This window comes from Glycine max, chromosome 7 (assembly GCF_000004515.6).
Source record: "Glycine max cultivar Williams 82 chromosome 7, Glycine_max_v4.0, whole genome shotgun sequence".
NCBI classification, from domain to species: domain Eukaryota; kingdom Viridiplantae; phylum Streptophyta; class Magnoliopsida; order Fabales; family Fabaceae; genus Glycine; species Glycine max.
Window position 1 is genome coordinate 31000455 of NC_038243.2, and position 14056 is coordinate 31014510.

The 14056-nt window shown below is 35.8% G+C and overlaps 1 non-coding gene across 1 annotated transcript; it reads left to right on the top strand.

Moving 5' to 3' along the window:
* The first annotated feature begins 5178 nt into the window (after positions 1–5178).
* On the top strand, positions 5179–5285 carry LOC113002215 (small nucleolar RNA R71). Its single transcript, XR_003267759.1, has one exon. It is a non-coding gene; the product is annotated as a small nucleolar RNA R71 (small nucleolar RNA).
* The last annotated feature ends 8771 nt before the right edge of the window (positions 5286–14056 follow it).

Genomic DNA, 14056 nt, shown 5'->3' on the forward strand with positions numbered 1-14056 from the left:
AAATTAAACTAGAACACAACAAAACTAACAAAATTAAACTAATTTAACACGACTAACAAAACCAAAACCAAAGAACACACTCCCCCCCCATACTTAAACAACACATTGTCCTCAATGTGGCACAATTAAAAGATTAAAAGCAATTAAACCATCAAATAGAATCAGACAAATGTAATAAAAGTAAAGAAGGAGATAAGAAAGAAAAACTCCCTAAGCCATGGTAGAGGAAGTGTAGGGTGGAGTAAGGAAGTCTCTTCCACCACTACGTCCACTAAAGAAGGGTTTGTGAGGAATGGCTTAAGTTGGTGTCCATTGACCTTGAAGCTCTTGTTTGTGGAGTCGCTTTTGATCTCAACTATACCATAAGGAAAAACATTAGTAACAACAAAAGGACCAATTCACTTAGACCTCAACTTACCACTCATGAGTCCAAGCTTAGAATTATACAATAACACTTTTTGCCCAACCATGAAGTCCTTCTTAATTATCATGCTATCATGGAACTTCTTGGTCTTTTCTTTATACAACTTGGCATTCTCGTAGGCTTCTAGGCAGATCTCATCTAACTCACACAGTTGCAACTTTCTTTCCTCACCAGCTTGATCCATAGAGAAGTTGCAGGTCTTCACTGCCCAGTATGTTTTATGCTCAATCTCCACTGGAAGATGACATGCCTTTCCAAAGACAACCCGATAAGGAGACATTCCTATGGGTGCTTTGTAGGCAGTCCTATGTTCCCAAAGAGCATCATCTAGCCTAGTGCTCCAATCCTTCCTACTTGGTTGCATAATCTTCTCTAAAATTCTCTTGATCTCCCTGTAAGAAATTTTTGCCTGCCCATTGGTTTGGGGGTGGTTTGGTGTGGATACCCTGTGGACAACCCCATACTTTTTAAGCAAGGCATGCATTGATTTGTTGCAAAAATGGGTTCCTTGATCACTAACGATTGCTTTAGGTACTCCAAACCTTCAAAACAGATTAGATCTGACAAAATCTACAACAACCTTAGCATCATTAGTTCTATTGGGCTTGGCTTCCACCCATTTTGAAACATAATCAACTGTAAGGAGAATGTAAACATAACCAAAAGATACAGGAAAAGGGCCCATGAAATCTATACCCCAGACATCAAACACCTCACAAAATAGCATAGGTTGCTGAGGCATTTATTGTCGCCATGTAAGTGCACTTCTTACTCTCTGACACTGCTCACAAGTGCTACAAATCTTCCACGCATCTTTAAAGATGGTGGGCTAGTACAAGCCACAGTCAAGCACCCTACGAGCTGTCCTTTGAACACCCAGATGACCTCCCAATGCGGAAGAATGACAGAACTACAGGACTGAGTCAGTCTCATGATCTGGAATGCATCATCTAATGACCTGATCACTGCACAATTTCCACAAGTAGGGGTCATCCCAAATAAAATGCTTAGCATCACTTTTAATTTTATCTTTTTGGGCCTTAGATGCTAAGGGAGGAAAAACAGAAGCAACTAAATAATTGACAATGTTAGCAAACCAGGGAGTAGAAAAAGAATCAGAAATACTATACAATATATATAAATGATCATCCAGGAAACAATCCCGAATGGGTGAGTCCTCATCAGACACATGTTTGATCCGACTCAAATGATCAGCAACTAAATTTTGTGCTCCACTCCTATCACGGATCACCAAGTCAAACTCTTGGAGCCAGAGCATCCATCGGATCAACCTAGGCTTTGAATCAGCCTTCTGCAACAAGTACTTTAAAGATGCATGGTCAGTATAAACAATAATGCGAGTACCAAGCAAATAAGAACGAAATTTTTCAAGAGCAAAAACTATGGCTAGTAGCTCTTTCTCAGTAGTAGTATAATTCGCTTGGGCGGCATCTAAAGTCCTAGAAGCATAATATATCACCCTAGGCAATTTATCAATTTTCTGAGCAAGGGCAGGCCACAATGCATAATTTGATGCATCACACATAAGCTCAAAAAGGGTTGTCTAGTCGGGTGCCTGGATGATGAGGGTGGTAGTCAGTGCTCTTTTGAGGCAATCAAAAGCCTCTTTGCATTTATCATTATAGTCAAACTCCACCTCCTTTTGCAACAAGTTGGATAGTGGAAGGGCTACTTTGCTAAAATCTCTTATAAAGCGCCTGTAGAATCATGCATGACCAAGAAAAGATCACACCTCTCGCACGCAAGAAGGGTAAGACAATTGTGAAATAACATAAATTTTTGCAGGATCTACTTCAATGCCATTATTCGAAATAATGTGGCCTAAAACTATACCTTGCTCAACCATAAAATGACATTTTTAAAAATTTAGAACAAGGTTAGTTTCAGTGCATCTATTCAAAACCTTTTCCAGACTATCTAAACAAACATCAAAAGAGGATCCATATATAGTGAAATCATCCATAAACACCTCTATGCAATTTTCTAAAAAATCACTAAAAATACTAATCATGCACCGCTAGAAGGTACCGGGGGCATTGCACAGGCCGAAAGGCATCCTCCTATAGGCAAAAGTGCCGAAGGGGCAAGTGAATGTGGTCTTTTCCTGATCCTCAGGAGCAATAGTGATTTGCATATAACCAGAAAAACCATCAAGGAAACAGTAGTGAGATTTACCTGCTAGGCGTTTAAGCATCTGGTCAATGAATGGCAGTGGAAAATGGTCCTTTTTGGTAACCTGGTTCAGCCTCCTATAGTCAATGCATACTCTCCAACTGTTCTGCACCCGAGTAGGAATCAGCTCTTCCTTCTCATTTTTTATCACGGTGAGGCCGGTTTTCTTTGGAACTACCTGGACGGGACTCACCCATTGGCTATCGGAGATAGGATAAATGATTCAAGCTTGCAAAAGCTTGGTTACCTACTTCTTCACTACATTAAGAATCATCGGGTTGAGTCTTCTCTGTGGCTGTCTTACTGGTTTAGCCCCATCTTCTAAATTTATTCGATGCATACATGTGGATGGCCTAATACCAGGAATGTCCGCCAGGGTCCAGCCTATAGCCTTCTTATACTTCTTAAGAACTGATAACAGCTTCTCCTCTTGCTCATCAACAAGGGAGGCAGATATAATTACTGGAAAACTTTTGCTATCATCCAAGTAAGCATATTTTAAATTTGATGGCAGAGGCTTCAATTCTGGTGTGGATGGCTGGATAGTGGTAGAAAGAGATGGTTTCACAACCTGTACCTCATAAAGAAAGTCAGAGGTATGTGTACTTCCTGAAACATGGTTAGTTCTATCTGACTCTAGAAAATCAATCTCAAGAGGTAAAACATCAGCAAACATGTAATCAATATCAAATTCAGATTCACTCTCAGCATCAAATTCAGACATATGATCAAGTACAAATTCAGATTCAATGCATGAAGAGTGACAGGCATGCAGATTAGAATGAAGATCAGTCATGTATTCATAAAAAATATGGTCAATTATTTCAACACGATATACAGAAAGATCTTTAGATGGGTGTTTCATAGCATCAAGAATATTAAAATGAACAGTTATATCACACAACTCCATAGATAGTGTGCCTGCATATACATCTATCTTAGTTCTAGAAGTTTTCATAAAAGGTTTGCCTAGAATGATGGGAACTAATCCTTTAGAAAATCCCTCCTCCATATTTAAAATATAAAAATCAACAGGGAAAATCAGCTCACCAACTCTAACTAAGACATCCTCTATGAAACCAGCAGGATAGGCAACACTTCTATTAGCTAAATGAATTACCACATCAGTTGACTGCAAAGGACCTAGAGATAGAGAATTAAAAATAGACAGAGGCATAACACTAGCAGAAGCTCCTAAATCTAGCATGGCATTATCAAACTTATTGTTCCCTATAATACAAGGTATGCTAAATGTACCTGGATCTTTACATTTTTCAGGGATTTGGGGAACAGATTTACCAATCAATGCGGAGACATTCCTGCCCATACTAATTCTTTCACTTCCTTTAAGCTTCCGCTTATTAGTGCACAACTCCTTCAAGAATTTAGCATATCTTGGAATTTGCTTTATTGCATCCAGCAGAGGTATGTTTACCTCTACTTTCCTAAATGTTTCCAAGATCTCCTTCTCTGCCTCTTCCATATTTTTGTTGGAAATTGCTCTTGGAGGGAATGGAAGAGGGATATGCTGCTTCTCTTTAGATTCACCTGCATAGAAATTGTTAGGTAACTTACTCTTTAAATTTTTGTCATCATCTTTTTCTGGAGTGGAGTGAGGTTTGGCAAGTTCATTGGCGGATGAGGAAGATGCTACTGGTTGAGGTCCTTGACACTGCTTTCCTGACCTCAATGTAATGGCACTCACATTTTTGGGATTCTGGACAGATTGAGAAGGTAATCTATCAGAATTATGGGACTGATGTTGATTTAACTGTGTAGCCAACTGTCCCATCTGATTAGTTAAGCTCTGAATGGAGGCTCTGGTCTCTTGTTGAAACTCCATGTTTTGCATAGTCATTTTCCTCACAAGTTCTTCAAGGGAAGGTTGCGGAGGGGCCTCAACTGTTTGCTATTTCTGGGGCTGTTGTTGTTGTTGCTGCTGGATTGGTGGAGGAACGTATGGTCTGCTTGGGCCAGCAGCATTTTAAAAATAAGTCTGTTGTTGTTGTTGTTGCTGCTGTTGTGAAGGATTTGACCATCTAAGGTTGGGATGATTCCTCCATCCGGGATTGTACCTGTTGCTGGAGAGGTCATAATTATTCTATTGTGGCTGATTTTGCTGTTGAGGTTGAGGAGGTCTGTTGTAGATGTTTGCAGCATAAGCTTCAGGCTGTTCAATTGCTTCAGATTGTTGCATAGAAGGGCAAAGGTCTGTGTGGTGGTCGGCAGAAGAGCATAAACCACAGAGTCTGGCAACAGGTGCAGATTTTTTATTCATGGCCAATTGGGTTACCAGGTTAACCAAGGCATCTAGTTTACCTTCAAGCTTCTTAGTCTCACCTGATGAAGATGAATTCGTGGCTACTTCATGCACTCCTCTAATGATAATAGCATCATTTCTGGCACTGAATTGCTGGGAGTTGGAAGCCATTTTCTCAATTAAATTTCTGGCTTCAGCAGGGGTCATGTCTCTAAGGGCTCCACCACTGGCAGCATCTATCATACTTCTCTCCATGTTGTTGAGTCCTTCATAAAAATATTGGAGAAGAAGCTGCTCTGAAATCTGGTGGTGAGGGCAACTGGCACATAATTTTTTAAATCTCTCCCAGTATTCATATAGGCTCTCTCCACTGAGCTGTCTAATACCTGAAATATCCTTTCTAATGGTCGTGGTCTTGGAAGCAGGGAAAATTTTTTCTAAGAATACTCTCTTGAGGTCATCCCAGCTCGTGATGGACCTTGGAGCAAGGTAATATAGCCAGTCCTTTGCCACTCCCTCTAAAGAATGAGGAAAGTCCTTCAGAAATATGTGATCCTCCTGGACATCTGGTGGTTTCATGGTGGAGCAAACAATATGGAATTCTTTCATATGCTTGTGTGGGTCTTCACCTGCAAGGCCATGAAACTTTGGAAGCAAATGGATCAGTCCAGTTTTAAGAACATATGGAACATCCTCATCAGGGTATTGGATGCACAAGCTTTCGTAGGTGAAATCAGGTGCAGCCATTTCCCTTAGAATCCTCTCACGGGGTGGAGGTTGTGCCATATTCTCATAATGTTCAAAATTATAATGCTCAAAATCACCAATAACAAAATGCTTAGGATGCTCAAAAGGTACTAAATGATGTCAAACTAATCTATGAAATTTCCTATCTATCTCAGGATCAAAGGGTTGTAAGTCAGATGGATTTCCTCTAGTCATACACTAAATTCAGCATGCACAATTAGTTGCCTTCTTATGCAAGTAACAATGTAGGTTTGAACTACAGCTACCATCAAATGATGTCCAAATGACTTGAAATTTTGTGAGCAACCTTATGAAATGATGAGAAGATAGCACAAAATATTTCAAATGACAATTTGAAGTCTAACTATATAAGCTAAAAATGATAAGTTAAGAAAAATAAGAGAATAATACTTGAAAAATAAAAATAAAAATTGATAGAATCACTTTTTTGGAAGATGGAGACCTCAGCCAGCCTATGGCAGGCTGCCCTAGCGTAGGAAATTTTTTTCTACCCTAAATACATATATAATAATTGCGATTCTGATAACCGGAGCAAAAGTTATGGGCGTTTGTAGTTTTGACAAAAATCAAATTTGCTACTTTTTTGGAACTATCAAATCTTACCAAACTAAAGGCTCTAGCTATTTTTTCCACAAAATATAGATTAAAAGAAGTTACCACAAAAAAATTCAGCCAAAAATAACAACTCTAGCTACTAAAACAAAAACTCTCAAATAATTCAGCAAGGGTGGTCGCTAAAATCCATCGCTACATGATTTCCACTACTACTCTGTTTTGCCGCAAGCAAAAGTGGTCGCTAAATTCGTCGCAAAATACTATTCACGGCAAAACACCCAAAACTGAAACAGGAGAAGCGCTTAACATAAAAACTAAAACAAAACACACACTAAACAAAATACCAAGACACTAAACAACACTAACACACACACTAACACAACACTAACAATTAAACATCAAACACGAAAGAATTAAACACTAACACGACACTAGCTATTATGAACCTTTGGACACTGCTCCCCGGCAACGGCGCCAAATTTGATCGAGGCCGTACCCGAATCAAATTAATATTAAAATGTAGTAACTAGGAAGTGATCCTAGGTCATTTCCCAACGAGCAATGATACACCAAATGTTCATAACAGATAGTAGGAAATAGTAACAAATTGGGGGGGGGGGGGATTGTTTGCTTTTGTAAATTAAACAGCGAGTAAAATTGAATTAGAAATTATCATAATTAAAATGCATTGCTTCCCCTTGATTCACAAGCAAGTCTCTTATCCTAGGTTGCTAGAATTTATCCTTTATCAATTCAACCACTTAATCCAACCCTAAATTAAATTGCTAAGCGAAATTTAACATAAAGCATTCATTATGTGATTAAGCATTACACACACCAATTACTCATAAACGATCATTAAGCATGAACGTAAATTAAGCGTAGAGACAATTAATCAAGCACTAAGCATGCATGAATTAATAGCAACAAATTCAGAGTAATTAGTGAAGAGGAAAAACTGAACAGAATTTAACAGTAATAATAGAACCTCAAAGAGAACTGTGCTTGATCCTCAAGAGAAAACAACGCTGCAGACTTAGCCTTCCATTAATCAAATAGAGAACGAAATTTTATTGATAAAACTAAAAGTCTGAACTGGAATTGTAAAAAAACGAAAATAAAATAGAAAGAGAAGAGAGACTAAAACTAAAAACGAAAAATAGAAGAGAGAGAGGAGAGAGAGAGAGAGAGCTAAACTAGAACCTTGGTGTTGTTATATAGTTTTTTCAGCCCAAAAGCTTACAAATTTGTTTTAAATCTAAGCCCATAAGTAAAATCAAATCAAATCTAGATAAGATAAGATGAGATAAGATCTAGATGAAATAATATCTAGATGAGATCAAATCTAAATAATATCTAGATAAGATAAGATAAGATAAGATCTAATTTTGTAGAATAAATTAGTCTGCCCTCTTCAAGTCCAAGCCCAATGTTGGACTCAAGCCCAAGCCCAATTCTAGATTCAAGCCCAATGTTTCATTAATTCCTGAAATTAGATTAAAAACATCAAATTAGCTTAATGGGCCTAAATAATAAAACTGCCTAATAAATTTGACAATTAAGACTAATCAGTATTTAAAATGGTGCAAAAAGGGTTAAGAAATAGGAGAAAATAATGGCACATCAAGAAGACATCCCCAAACTCCTTCAATAATTCTTCCACACCTATAGGCAAAGAACTAGCAATAGAAGGCAAACAGTAATCATAAGGGATTAGTAAATACATAGTTTGCCTAACTAGCATCACTCTTTTCACCTCTTTTTCTCTCATAAACAAGCTCTGTATTTTTCTCTCTTCTTGATTTTCATTTTTTTATACAATTTAACTCTTTCTTTTCTCTCCACTCTTTTCTTTTTTTTCTCTCCTTTCATGTTTTTCTCTTTTCATCAATTTTGTTTTTCTCTTGTTCTCTTTTCACTCTTATTTTTATTTGATCCTCACAAACCTCACTTGGAGACAAAGGTTTAAGGGTAACCTTTTGCCCTTTATGTACAAATGGAAATTTGTATGTGACACCATTATGGACAACATCCCTATCATACTGTCAAGGCCTTCCAAGTAAGAGATGGCTAGCCTCCATATGGACTACATCAAACAGTACTTCATCAACATATTTTTCCAATGGAGAAGCATATCAAAACTTGTCTATCTACAACTAGTTCCGCATTCTTGCTCAACCATTATAGTTTGTAAGGCCTAGGGTGAGGGGAAGTTTTCAAAGCAATCTTTTCAATCAATCTTTGGCTAGCTACATTAGTGCAACTACCCCCATTAATAATCAGAGAGCATATTTTCCCCATGACCATGCACCTAGTATAAAAAATATTCTCCTTTTGAGTTTCATCTCTATCCTTACACACACTCCCTATTAACCTCCTAACAATCAAAAGATCACCTTCTAGGGGTTGTACATCACATTCACTTTCACTCTCACTAGAAGAACTAGAAAAGCTAGAAGAAGATGCACTAGTGATATCCCCATTACCTAGCACAACCATAGTCCTTTTGTTAGGACATTGGGAGGCAATATGACCCTTTCCCAAACACTTAAAACATTTAATAGAACTCACCTTTAAAGAAGTGGAAGTAGGGTTAGAGTTTTTTTTTTACCAAGGGAAGCACCTTTCTCATGAAATTTGAATGAAGATCCTCTCTCCTTCTTAAATGTCTCCTTATCTTTCCAAGTTGAAGAGCCATAGGGGGACTTCTTGTATGTTTGCTTCCTCATTAATTGATGTTCAACCTTGATAGCTTGATGAATGGGATCCTCCAAAGAGGCATAGTGGTGCAACTCTACAATGTCTTAGATCTCCCTATTAAGACCATGCAAAAACCTTGCCATGGTAGCCTCTTAAGACTCCTTAATTTGAGCCCTAATCAAGGAAATCTCCATCTCTTTGTAATACTCATTCCCACTCCTATTTCCTTGAATTAGTCTTTGGAGCTTGTTGTGAAGGTCTCTCCCATAATAGGACGGCACAAATCTCTCTCTCAAAACTCTCTTCATGTCTTGCCAAGTATTAATCAAAGGTCTTCTCATCCTCTCAACATCACTCTTCACTTGATTCCACCACACTAAGGCATATCCCTCAAACTCCATGGAGGCAAATTTGATCTTTTTTTCTTCATTGTAGTTGTAGCAAGCAAAGACTTGCTTAACCTTCATCTCCCACTCAAGATGGACTTTCGGATCACAAGTCCCTTTAAAAGTAGGGATTTTCACCTTCACTTTCTTAATCCCTTCCTCTCTTTGTCTACCTCCATATCTTCTATGATTTCTTCTCTCCCTATAACTTGCATTCCTCCATCCTCCTCCATCCTCTTCATACCCCTCATCTTCTCCACGAGAAGAATTAGATGATCTTACCACTCTTCTTCGCTCTATATTGTCAATCCTCACACTTTAAGCTTCACTACTCATGTGTATTCTTCCCAAACTCTCCTCATTCTCCTTTCTCATTCTCTCCATCCTTTCTTCATTGTCATAACTCATTCTTCTCATATGATCACCAAGTTTAATCATCTCCGTCATGAGCCTTGTAGTTTTTGGAAATAGTGGAGTAGCATCTCCACTTGTAGAAGTCATACCTACAAGAAAAGTTAGTGCTCAAGTAAAAAAATAGAATAGGACCTCACCACTCAACTTAGTGTTTCACTCAAGTTCACTCGTGTATCACTCTTTCAAAGCTTTTTCTTTTATAATATGCATTTTTTCCTTTTACCACTCTTGCTTCTTTTCAGCTCTTATCCAGAACCTTCAAGCTCAAAATCAAGAAGTATTCAATGTGAAATATGTCACAAATCAAGACTCAACTCAAGAAGCCAAGAAAATAAATACTCTAAGACAAAACTAAGGAATTTTAAAGACAAGCAAAAAATAATGAAAGGAATACTCAAAAGGAATGCCAAGGAAGATAAACTAAAAGACTCCAGAATGAAAAAGAGAACTGTCTAAGAATTGAACTATGCTAGATGTAAATAACTAACAAGACACAATTTTTTTTTTGAAATAGAAGTATGTAAAAACAAGAAAGACTCTAAATATATTATTTTTTTGTGTTCTTTTTTCATTTTTTTGCTTCCTTTTTTATCTCTGCACTTTTTTTATTTATTTTGACACACAATTCAAATTTGAATGCAAATATGTGATTGAAAAAATCCAAATCTAGACCGTAACAGACTTTTGCCTCCAAATCTAAAAACTGGATTTCTTTCCTTTTTGTTGCACAAATTTTAATACTATATTTATAAAAAAAGAAGAGAAAAAGATATTGATACTAGATATAGTTCAGAAAAGAAAGATATACTCAAAGAAATAAAACAAAGGAAGATAAAATAATAATATAAAGTTAAACAAAAAAGTGACAAAACAAACAAAGGAGGAAACACACATGAAACAAAAAACACAAAGGATAGATAACACCTGATCTCAAGACCCAAAGCTCTGGTACCAATTGATGGAACCCTGATTTGTGGATCCAAATTTTAGCAGCAGACTGGAAACCAAGTTGGGACTCTGAAATTGGAGAAAATAAAAGGATAGAGCGGAATTAGAGAAGAAGATGGAAAGAACAACGCCACAATCCTGGAAGATTGATAAGTTAAGGATGATTCACCACAAAGAATAGAGTTCTTTGATAAGAACCTAAGGTTTCACATAAGAACCAAGAGACGTACTTTCTTAACCGTGTCTAATATTAAAATTTCATCAAAACTGCCAATAAAGTGTTTATGGAATCTATTTATAACTCCTACTAATAATCCTAAATTAGGCTCAAGATCCAATAACTAATATAATAATTAAAAGACTTAAAGATAACAATAAAAAAGGTAGCAACCCATTACAAGTTCAAAAATAGGCCCAAAATATAATTAAAAACAAAAATAAATCGTATTCTAAAAGTTGGCTGAAATAAATTAGCTTCTCTTCTTCTTCTCTTTCCTCCATGAGAAAATTTAATCTCTTGTCAACCTCTTATTGAAATCTATTGCTCTCCCTGCTGAAGTGATTGGTCCATCCATGTGGAGCCAACCTAAGCCAAACTCTTCCTCTTTAGATAGTCCTCTATCAAATTTAAACACAACTTTCTTCCTAATTCTACAATACCAATTAACCAATATCTATTCAGTTAAAGCATTTGATCATTTAGGAGATATAGTAAACTGAATTCTCATTTGGAAACAACTAACAACAAAATTGTCTAGTATATTCAGTTTCCTCCTTTTCACATAGTGGAATAAGGTTTTTGTTGTTGTTATTTTGTTTCCTCCTTTGATTTTCTTACAAGAATCTCCAATGTTCCAGTTTAATAATGATCTAAAATAACTAACTTTCATGCCTTGTACCAGTTACTAGAACAACTCCTGAAATATAACGTAATATATCTAATTACATTGAATAATTCGTGTTAGATATAAAGTTGTTTATGAACTTTCCACCTAGCAGCTTGAACTTTAGGGGAAATCCATTCATATATAGTGTCAAATCCTCTATAACTAATTAGTTAGAAGTTCGATCCTTGCTGCCCTCATTATTCTAATTCTAAATAATTAAAAAAGAAACGTATATTATGTCCCTGCCACTAGGTCTTGGAGGTGGATATATTACACTACCTTCCCTTTATTGTGAAAAATTACACTCTAATAAATTAATGTATGACATACTTTAATGAGTTTCTTATGGATGATGTTTTTCTCTCTCTGACTCTCAACATCTTCAACTACTTTTGAATCCTTATTATTGACTTTGGGACTCAAAAAGATAAAATTGAGATTCTGGATTAAGTTCCAAATCCAATAGTAGGGGTGCTTAAAATTTCATTTCATCTTCTAAATTCCTAAAATCAATAATATAATTATAAAATTCAATTGATGTTTAAAATCAATAATATAATACAACTATCTATTGCGTTATATCATTAAGCATGGCTGCTGGAGCTCTGTCCCTATTAAGGCAGGTTAGTCCTTTTTTATTCCCTATGATTCTTTATCACTCATATCAGTAGCATATTCATGATGTATAACTATTACCTGCTACCTAGTAAAAGTTCATTATTCTTGGCTCTTATGGTTTCATATATCATTCCTTGGTTTCTCTTACCTTAAACTTATTTGACTTCAGATTAAGTAACCAAGTAGAAATGTGTGCATGCTTCCCAGTTTTTGGCACTAATAAATTTGACATATCTAGTCAAATGAATTAATAGTTAAGATATTCTTTAGCTGAATCAATTCTAAGAACTTTGTTGAATCAATTCCAAAATTAGAAAAAGGTGAAATGTGGTTAAAAGTTCAAAATCTTCATTGTCAAAGACTACCTATGCATTTTTCATGCTTCTGATTTGCAAACTTTTATACTATATGGCTGATTAGATAGGCATTTTGAGCCAACGTTATATCTTAATAGTATAATTCAAAATGTTGAACTTCAGAAGAGATATGATGGGTGTTGGTTGTGACTAACTTTTAATTATTCCTTATTTATGTACTATTCATATAAGGTGAGTTTCTATTTATTTTCTTTGATGTTGAGTTGCTAACTAACTTCAATTAAATATCTAGGCTTGCAAAGAAATGGGAAGAGCTGCAGACTAATGTGGATACTTGGCCAGGATTGAAGAGCTACACCATATGTTAGGAAACAAGTAGGTAAGCAAGCATAATATTTTTAAAATTTTGAAAAAAAATTTAGTGATTTCAAGTTTACTTACAAGTTTGAAGTTAATTTTGTAATTGTAGTCAAAATAATGATACAGACTTAGATACCCAATAAGTGGTGCAAATGGACAAGTCAAGGAAATCATTTTTTTTTTCTTTTATCCTTTTTCGAGGCCTTAAGTTAAAGAATGTAAATGGATAGGCCAGCTAGCTATTTCTATTTAACTTTATTTTGCAGAAAAAAATTGGGTTATATTTAAATACTACTAAAAAGAAAAATAGATAAGACGGTCAAACCATGAACTGGCACGGTTAGCAACTTTCATTTTTAGAGGGGGAGAAGTGAATGTACATAGAAAAGACAATTGTTCTTGAAGTCTTTATTTTGTAATTTAAATTAAACTTCCCCAACATTAATTGTTTTAGACGTGTCCATCATATATAATTAACAATCAGTTTATTAAATATATTAGATGCAAATGGCCAAGTAGACTATTTCAATTTATTTTCATATGCTTTAACATCTACCCACTTGAATATGTTTATATATGTTATGTCAGCTAGTTTATCTAAAACATGTCTGCAAATTTTTTCTCACCTATCATCAATTTTCTGTGCATTTTAGGTAATTATCATTAGCTTTATTTTCATTTTGTTTTCCATTATGCAGTGTTAGAGCTTTCTGACAATGTTTTCCTTATGGAGGAATGCCTAAAAGCTGGGGTAATTAATGTTCACTAATATCTTCTAAGATATTTTTCTTTTACATAATCCAAGGATTAGTTTGAATGTCTTTAGAGTTTTAATGACATAATTCTGGTGCTTGTAAAAAAATAAATCTGTTTATTGGGTTATAATTTTTCTTTAATATGTAACCATAACTTGTAGTGTCCAACAACCATAGTTCCATTCTTTGGAGATCAGTTCTTTTGGGGAGATATAATTGGGACCAGCCCCAATCCCAATATCTCATCCCAATATTGAGAATTTATCAAATGCCATAAGATTCATGCTCCAGCCAATGGTGAAATAAAATTCTATTCATCCCATTTTTTTGTTTCCTCCTGCATACTCTATAAACATAATGTGTAATAGCTGTGCAATTGTTCTATGCAAACAAAATTATGAATATTCAGGTGAGATCTCAAGTGGTTTAGTTTTTCCATTTAAGTCAAGCCTCCGGTATGGCTGGGCCATG